This window comes from Leopardus geoffroyi, chromosome E1, assembly GCF_018350155.1.
Source record: "Leopardus geoffroyi isolate Oge1 chromosome E1, O.geoffroyi_Oge1_pat1.0, whole genome shotgun sequence".
In the NCBI taxonomy this organism is placed as follows: Eukaryota; Metazoa; Chordata; class Mammalia; order Carnivora; family Felidae; genus Leopardus; species Leopardus geoffroyi.
Genome location: NC_059330.1, coordinates 18,164,986 through 18,172,708, shown reverse-complemented (window position 1 = coordinate 18,172,708; position 7,723 = coordinate 18,164,986).

Sequence of the window (7,723 nt, the reverse complement as noted above, 5' to 3'; positions counted from 1 at the left end):
TACGGAGGAAGGACTTTGAATAGCAAATAACAAGAATGTTGCAATGCACGGAAAGAGCCCTGGACTTGGAGTTGGATAATCCTGAAATTAAATCACGGCTGTGCCATTTACTAGAGGCGTGACTAGAGCAACTGACCTAACTTCTCTGTGCTGCATTTTTCCCATCTGTAAAGTGGGATGTTATAAAGATGTAACTAAGTTCCAGAACATAGCAGGTGCTTAAGTCCCAACTGTTGTTATTATGAGGCGTATGGGGGGACTAAAGGTATTTGAAGGGAGCCCTGATCCCCAGGAAGTGGTGTTTCGGGGCGGGGGGGGGGGGAACCTTCATAGAGACCATTATTTGTGTCATCCCGTTCGAGACTAAGAAGTCAAGGCCCAAAGCAATTAAAATGGTTGGCCCTAGAACGGGGTGTGGAGGATGCTTGCACCGTAGGGCCAGGTCCAGCAGATGTGAGCCACGTGAGCCAGGCCTGGGCCGGGCTGGGCACATGGGACCCAGCTGCTACCAAGAAGCCCTGATCGTCTGGACGGCCCAGTTGCAGCCCTCCTGAGCCGTCTGGCAGCATTCCTGAGGACTTTGACGCCTGGTTTGCATGTTATGCAAAGCAGGGCCATATTCTGCCAGAAGGCCACTGTTCTGGCCCCTTGCCATCATCGGTGGCACCCAATGTCTCCAATGGGCCTAAAACTTTACCCTTTCCGCTGGGCATGGTGCCAACTCCCCTAGCTGCCTGTCAATAGCAGAAAGGAGGGACTGCAGGCTTGGAGGAAAGGGCACTAAGCTGGGGAATCCAAATGAAGGGTCTGGATTCGAGTCCTAACTTGGCTACTCACTAGCTGTGAGGTGTTGGGCCAGTCATTTCCCTTTTCTGAGGCCTGAGGTTTGCTCCTCTGCCCAATGATAATAATATAACCTCAAACAGCATGGTGGAAGTTAATATGAGATGTGAAAATCCTAGGTTGGGGCTCCTGGGTGGCTCAGTCAGTTAAGTGTTGGACTTTGGCTCAGGTCATGATCTCACGGTGTGTGGGTTCGAGCCCCGTGTCGGGCTTTGTGCTGACAGCTCAGAGCCTGGAGCCTGCTTTGGATTCTGTGTCTCCCTCTCTGTCTGCTCCTTTCCTGCTTACACTCTGTCTCTCTCTCTCTCTCTCAAAAATAAACATTTAAAAAAGAAGGAAGGAAGGAAGGAAGGAAGAAAAAAAGAAAGAAAGAAAAAAAGAAAGAAAATGGTGGGTAGATCTGGGCCCATAGAGGGGACTCATTAGAGACCTGAGTTCCGGTATGGGATGTGCTGGCTGTGTGCAAGCCGTGGGCCTCAGTTTCCTCAGCATGAAATGAGAAAATTGGCCCAGATAATCTCCAGCATCCTTTCCAGCACTTCTGTTCTTTGATCTGAAACTGTCAGGATGGACGTCTTCTTCTGATCCCTTAAGGGCACACATGTAGAGTGTGAATACATCAAGGTTGGAGACAGACACAGAGGGCGGCCCCTCTTCGGGAGAGACCTGTATGCTTGGCAGATTACATGGTAAGGGGCTCTGCTTTGACATCTGCTTTGGCATCTGGGTGCTTGATAAGGGAAGCCAGTTGGTCTGTCTGGCCCGTACTGACTGCCAGCCATCACCATCTTTCAGACCTCTGTTCCGAGAAGAGCGTGGGGCTACACACGGAACAAGTACCAGAGGTGGGCGAATCGGATCCCTGCTCTGCTCCCCAGGCTTTCACAGTCTAGTGACACATGCCAGGCACAAATGGTACCACTAAAGGTACAGTTTATGCAGGAAACCAGAGTAGCCGATATATCCCAGAAGGAGTTCTGGGGACAATGATCAAGATGGGCCATGACATCTGGCAAGGGTGACAGGTGCGATCTGGTCTTTTGGGATGGGGAGAGTTTTCATGGAGTGGAAATGGGGGGGGGGGTGGAGAGGGGTGGGAGGCATATTCCAGAAGTTAAGTCTCTATTCTGCCCGGTGAGGGGTAGGGGTGTGCGGTGTCCGGTGTCCGGTGTCCTGAGAATGTTTAACCAGGCAGGGTGTGTGCCACATCCTCATTGCCATCCCTGCCACCCCCGTTTGAGAGCCCAGCAGGAAGCAGAGGCTCAAGAGGAAAGGGAGGAGGAAGGCAGTCTTTGCCTCAGGACCTCCCGTGTGCCGCATGTCCTCTCACATAAACTCCACACCAACACTTCCAGGCAGGTTTCTCTTGCGCTCATTTTGCAGATGGGACAACTGAGACTCACCCAGACCGAGCATCAGTTGTACTGCTGGTGAGGGGGCAGAGCTGGGATTGGAAGTTGGGTCCAGAACGCACAGCCCCTCCTCCTACCCCATCCTCTTGGAAGCTGCTTTCTAGGCTTTGAAAAGCTGAGGATTCTTTCACAAGGAGGGAACACAGTTTCTCCCCCTGGAGGACCAATCAGGCCTCGCTCCTCTTCTGGGCAGCTTTCCAGTTGCGGTCCTAGTCAGAGAGTTCTATGATCCAAACAAATGCTGTGACCAGCTCTATTAACCTTATCACCACTCCCCACCCAGGACAATCTGATTAAATACTGCTGTCACCAGTGAAAGGTCTTTTATAAAAAAAAGTCTTCGCTTTCCACAAACACAGCCAACCCGCTTCCTCGACAGCACACTCTCTACCTCCCAGCTTTCAAGGTCAGGACACAAGATGGGAGGGAAACTGTCATTGTCACAGCAGGGGAGAGGCTTGGTCAGCCAGAGTCCCGCCTAGATTTGTCAACAAGTAATGATCTCTTGAGCAAATAAACTGAAGTTGAACCCTAAGGGAGTGTTGGTTCCTTGATCCTGAGACTCAAGGGACCCTGGAGAAGGATTGCATTCACCCAGTACTAGCCAAGAAATACTAGTGACTACCATTTGTTGAGTGCCCACCCCGCTTGGCCTGTTTGCACACAGTGTTTCTAGTTCTTCCAACAATCCAGCAAGGTAAGTTCAAGTGTTCTCTTCTGGCTACATTTCCACTTTCTTTTCTGCTTTGTAGAGAGAGAGAACTAAAGCTCAGAGAGGGTTTTCTGTCCAAGGTCATGTAGGTACTAAGCTTACAAAGCCAGGATTCAAACCCAGGTCTGTTTGATTCAAAAACTGCCATGCTCCTGTGTGTTTGCTGAATGAATGAATGAATAAATGAATAAATGAATGAATGAATGTGTACTGGATGGACAATGAATGGATGGGATCAGGTTCAGAGACCCAACGATTGGAAGCTAGGATTAATCTTACCATCTCCTCCCAGCTCTGAGGCCTCCTGAGATAGGTGACATCAGGTTAAAATAAATGTCAAAACAAAGTTTAAATGAGAAAACAGGCCTCAAAAGAGCTGGGTATATGTATCTAAGGACACAATCAACAGAGTGAAAAGACAACCTATGGAATGGAAGAAAAATATTTGCAAACCATATATCTGATAAGGGGTTAATATCCAGAATAAGTAAAGGACTCCTACAACTCATCATCAACAAAACAGCAAAAAAAAAAAAAAACCAAATAACTTGATTCAAAATTGGGGAAAGGGTCAATAGACATTTCTCCAAAGAAAATGCACAAATGGCCAACAAGCATATGAAGAGTTGTTCAACATCACTAATCACTAGGGAAATGCAAATTAAAACTGCAAGGAGATATCACCTCCCACCCATTAAGATCACATGGTATAACATAGATGAACCTAGAGAACATTCTGCTGAGTGAAATACGCCAGTCACAAAAAAACAAATACTGGGGTACCTGGGTGGCTCAGTCGGTTAAGCATTTGACTCTTGATCTTGGCTCAGGTCATGATCTCACGGTTCGTGAGACTGAGCCCCATGGCGGGCTCTGGGCTGACAGTGTGGAACCTTCCTGGGATTCTCCCTCTTCCTCTCTCTGCCCCTCCCCTGCTCATTCTCTTTCTCTCTCTCAAAATAAACAAGCAAGCAAATAAATAAATAAACAAATGAATAAATAGATAGGTGCTTGAAAAAACCTGAAAAGACAAATTTCACTTGTCTTGATTTCATTTATATGAGGTGTCAAGAGAAGAACCATAATGGGTGCCTGGGTGGCTTCGTCCCTAGAGCATGTGACTCTTGACCTTGGAGTCATGAGTTGGAGCCCCATGCTGGGGGTGGAGCCTACTGAAAAAAAAAAAGAAGAAGAAGAGTAGAACCCATAGAACCAGAAAGTAGAATGGTGGCTGCCAGGGCCTGGGGGAAGGGGAATTGGGAGTTAATGCTTAATGGGTGTGGAGTTTCAGTTTTGCAAGATGAAAAAGTTCTGGAGACTGGTTGCAAAACAATGTGATTACACTTAACATTACTAGACTGTACACATAAAAATGATTAAGATGGTAACTTTATGTTATGTATATGATATTACAATTTTTAAAAAGAGCTAGGCATGGAAACTTGGAAGACAAGGAGAAAGGCTTGCTGCTCAGCAATGCAGGGAGAAGGTTTGTGGGTTGACTATATCAAAATGAACCTCAGGTCTCTATTAGCATCAGAATATTCCCTAGATTCTTGCCTAGGCTCAGACTCCAGAGTAGATGGGCAGGGCCAAATCTAGAAGGGTTATTCCCTATCTCCTCTTCATAGTCCTGATGGTGGTGAAAACCTATTCACTTCTTTGCCTTGTTACCTGACCAATGGCCCCCTTTATCTTATCTAAAGATCCAGGGACCAGCTCCATAACATGATGGAAAAAGGGCTTGGTTCTCTGGCATGAAACTTATAAACTATAATATGGGCAGTCTATGCACCCATCCATCCATCTGTTTTTTCAACATGTATTTGTTGGGTATTAGCTCAAGAGGCTGAAGAGGTATATAGGTCTGTCATACAGACAGACCCTGCCCTCACAGAACTTGTAGTCTGGTGGGAGAGAATGAAATGCAGTGAGCCATGTGTTGTGATAAGGTCTTCTAGAGCACTTAGCAGGGGGCCTGTTCCAGTTGGTGACGAATGTTCACAAAGGAAGTTCAGTCTTAGGCTGAGACTTGAAAAGTAAATAAGATTCAACCAGTAGCATGGGGAGGGGGAGGAAGGGAGAGTATGCTTAAGGGAAGCAAGAGCACAGGCACCTCCTGGAGATTTTAGTAAATGCAGGGCCAGGTGAGGAGCTGGAAAGAGCTGAGGCAAAGAGGAAAGCAAGTGAGACGGGGAAACTTCAGGGACCCCATGAAAAACTGCTTTTGTGGCTCCTTTTCCTTCTTCTATTCTTCCTAGGACCTACACTGCACCCCTCCCCCCTTACACCTGCCTGATAGCCCAGATAATGTCTGTCCTTCTTTGAAAGGCCAAGGAGTGAGTGATGTCTCTGGAGTCTTCCATGCAATAAATAACATCTAAGGAAGGACCTGGCGAGGTCATCACGAACGTTTTCCAAGACCACTGACTCGTCAAGACCCCTGGCTCCAGGGCACAAGTGACTTACAGAGGATACCCAAACACTCCTCTTTGTTCCTGGATTACCGAGAAGACAGGTGCATGGGATCACCATCCTCAACAAAAACCCCAGACCCCAAGCAAAGACAAGACTCACTCTCCTGTCTTTCAGAGTCTCCCTGACACTCTATGTCTACACTTTCTCCATATCTTTAATAAACTGCTCCCGGGGCGCCTGGGAGGCGCAGTCGGTTAAGCGTCCGACTTCAGCCAGGTCACGATCTCGCGGTCCGTGAGTTCGAGCCCCGCGTCGGGCTCTGGGCTGATGGCTCAGAGCCTGGAGCCTGTTTCCGATTCTGTGTCTCCCTCTCTCTCTGCCCCTCCCCCGTTCATGCTCTGTCTCTCTTTCTGTCCCAAAAATAAATAAACGTTGAAAAAAAAAATTTTTTTTTAAATAAATAAATAAACTGCTCCCACTTCTTCTTGGCTTATGTAGATTTCTATCCTGCCAGAAGCCAAGGACCTTCTTGGATGGTTGAGCAGGACCCGTTCTGCATCCTCAGATAAGCCGGCCTGTGTCACAGGGATGGGGTCTTGTAGGGTCACTTAAGCACCTTCTGAGCAGCCTGCAAAATGCCGTGAGGGGATATGAACATGTAAAAGATAAGATGAACACACCCGGTTGGAGAGGCAGTGGAAGACAAGGGCCCCGGAGTCAGATTCTGGGTCTGGGATTCTCAGAACTCTGAGCAGGATGCCTGTCCTCTGACTTAGTGTAGGATCCCTTCCACCTCTCCCTCCTGCCTCAGGGCAAGCTTGCCACCCAGGGCGGGGGGCATTTCCAGTGCTGGGACACATAACACCTTTCACCAAAGGGCCCTTGAACAAGCTGTAGTGTGCCTTCTTACCTTGCTCTCTGTGGTTCTCTCCGTCCACGAGGACACCCCCGCCCTCTTCAATCAAGGATTTGACACCCTGTCTTCTCTCCTTTTAGGTCAGGCGGCTCCAGGTCTTATAAATCATTCCTGGTGCTCCCTGCCATGTCCAGCCTTTCCCGCCCTTCCAGAACCACTTGGATGGTGTCCCTGTGGGTTCCAAGCCCCACCTGCTCAATCCCAGTTGCCTCGAGGGCCTTTGTCTGAACACCTGCCCACGCGTCTAGGTCTGAACTTCCTAAAAGCCACCTTTGGGCCCTGTCCCAGCCTTGGCTCTATCTCCAGGTTATCTGCCTCTTGACTTTTTTTTAAAGTTTGTTTATTTATTTATTTATTTAGAGAGAGAGAGAGAGTGAGAGCATGTGCTCATGAGTGGGGGAGGGGCAGAGAGAGAGGGAGAGAGAGAATCCCAAGCTGGCTTCTCACTGTCAGTGCAGAGCCTGACATGGGGCTCGAACCCACAAACCGTGAGATCATGACCTGAGCCGAAATCAAGAGTTGGATACTCAACAGACTAAGCCACCACCCAGGCACCCCTATCTGCCTCTCGATTCTGAGGATGGGCTGGTTCTTGCAAGTTGGGGACCATCTCCTGCCCCACTTTCTCAGCTGTTCTCAGGTGGCCCTCTCCAGGAGGGTCAATGGTCAAAGTACAATGTAGGTACTTCCTGGTCAGGACTCCTCCCGGAGATAATGCCTGTCAGAGGAGGGGTGCCAACGAGGGCTGAAGAAGGATAGCCACAACATCCTGCCACGAGTTGTTTACAGCCCACGAGAAGCCATGAAGAAAAAAAAAAACACAGCTATTGAAGCATTCGTTGAAGGAAATAGAGGTGGGGAAAACTGTAGAACTGAACAAGGCCTGGGAGAATGAGGCCGTGGCTGTGACTGCCACATGAGGGGAAAGTTCTTATACTGTAAGTGTTGGCTGGAGACTTCCTGCCAGTCTTAGGACTCTGCCTTTGAAATGAATTGATCAGTGATGGGGCCTGACTCCTGAGGATGCAATACCACTAACCTGCCATTGCTTCTCAAAAGAGGGTCAGCAAGGATCCCAAGAGTCTAGGACTCCAAAGGGGGTTGCAACTATGAAGCCTGGGTATGTGTGGGGGAGTGTGGGGGGGGGTGTCTCAGGGAAAGACTAGCCATCTAATTTGGAATAACTGAGTTTTGTCCCAGTGCTGTCCTAGAGGCCCAGGACATGGAGGGCTGTGCAGATGATAAGAGAGCATAAGGCAAGCTGAGGGCAAAGTACAAGCTAACAACACCCTCCCCATCCCCCCCCCCCCAGGTGAAATAAGGGTGACATTCCTTTGGCACTCCTGGCTGCCCAAGAACAAAGAAAAGGATAAAAAAAACAAATGGTTGAACTGATAGAGATCACAGGACATGAGTCTCTAT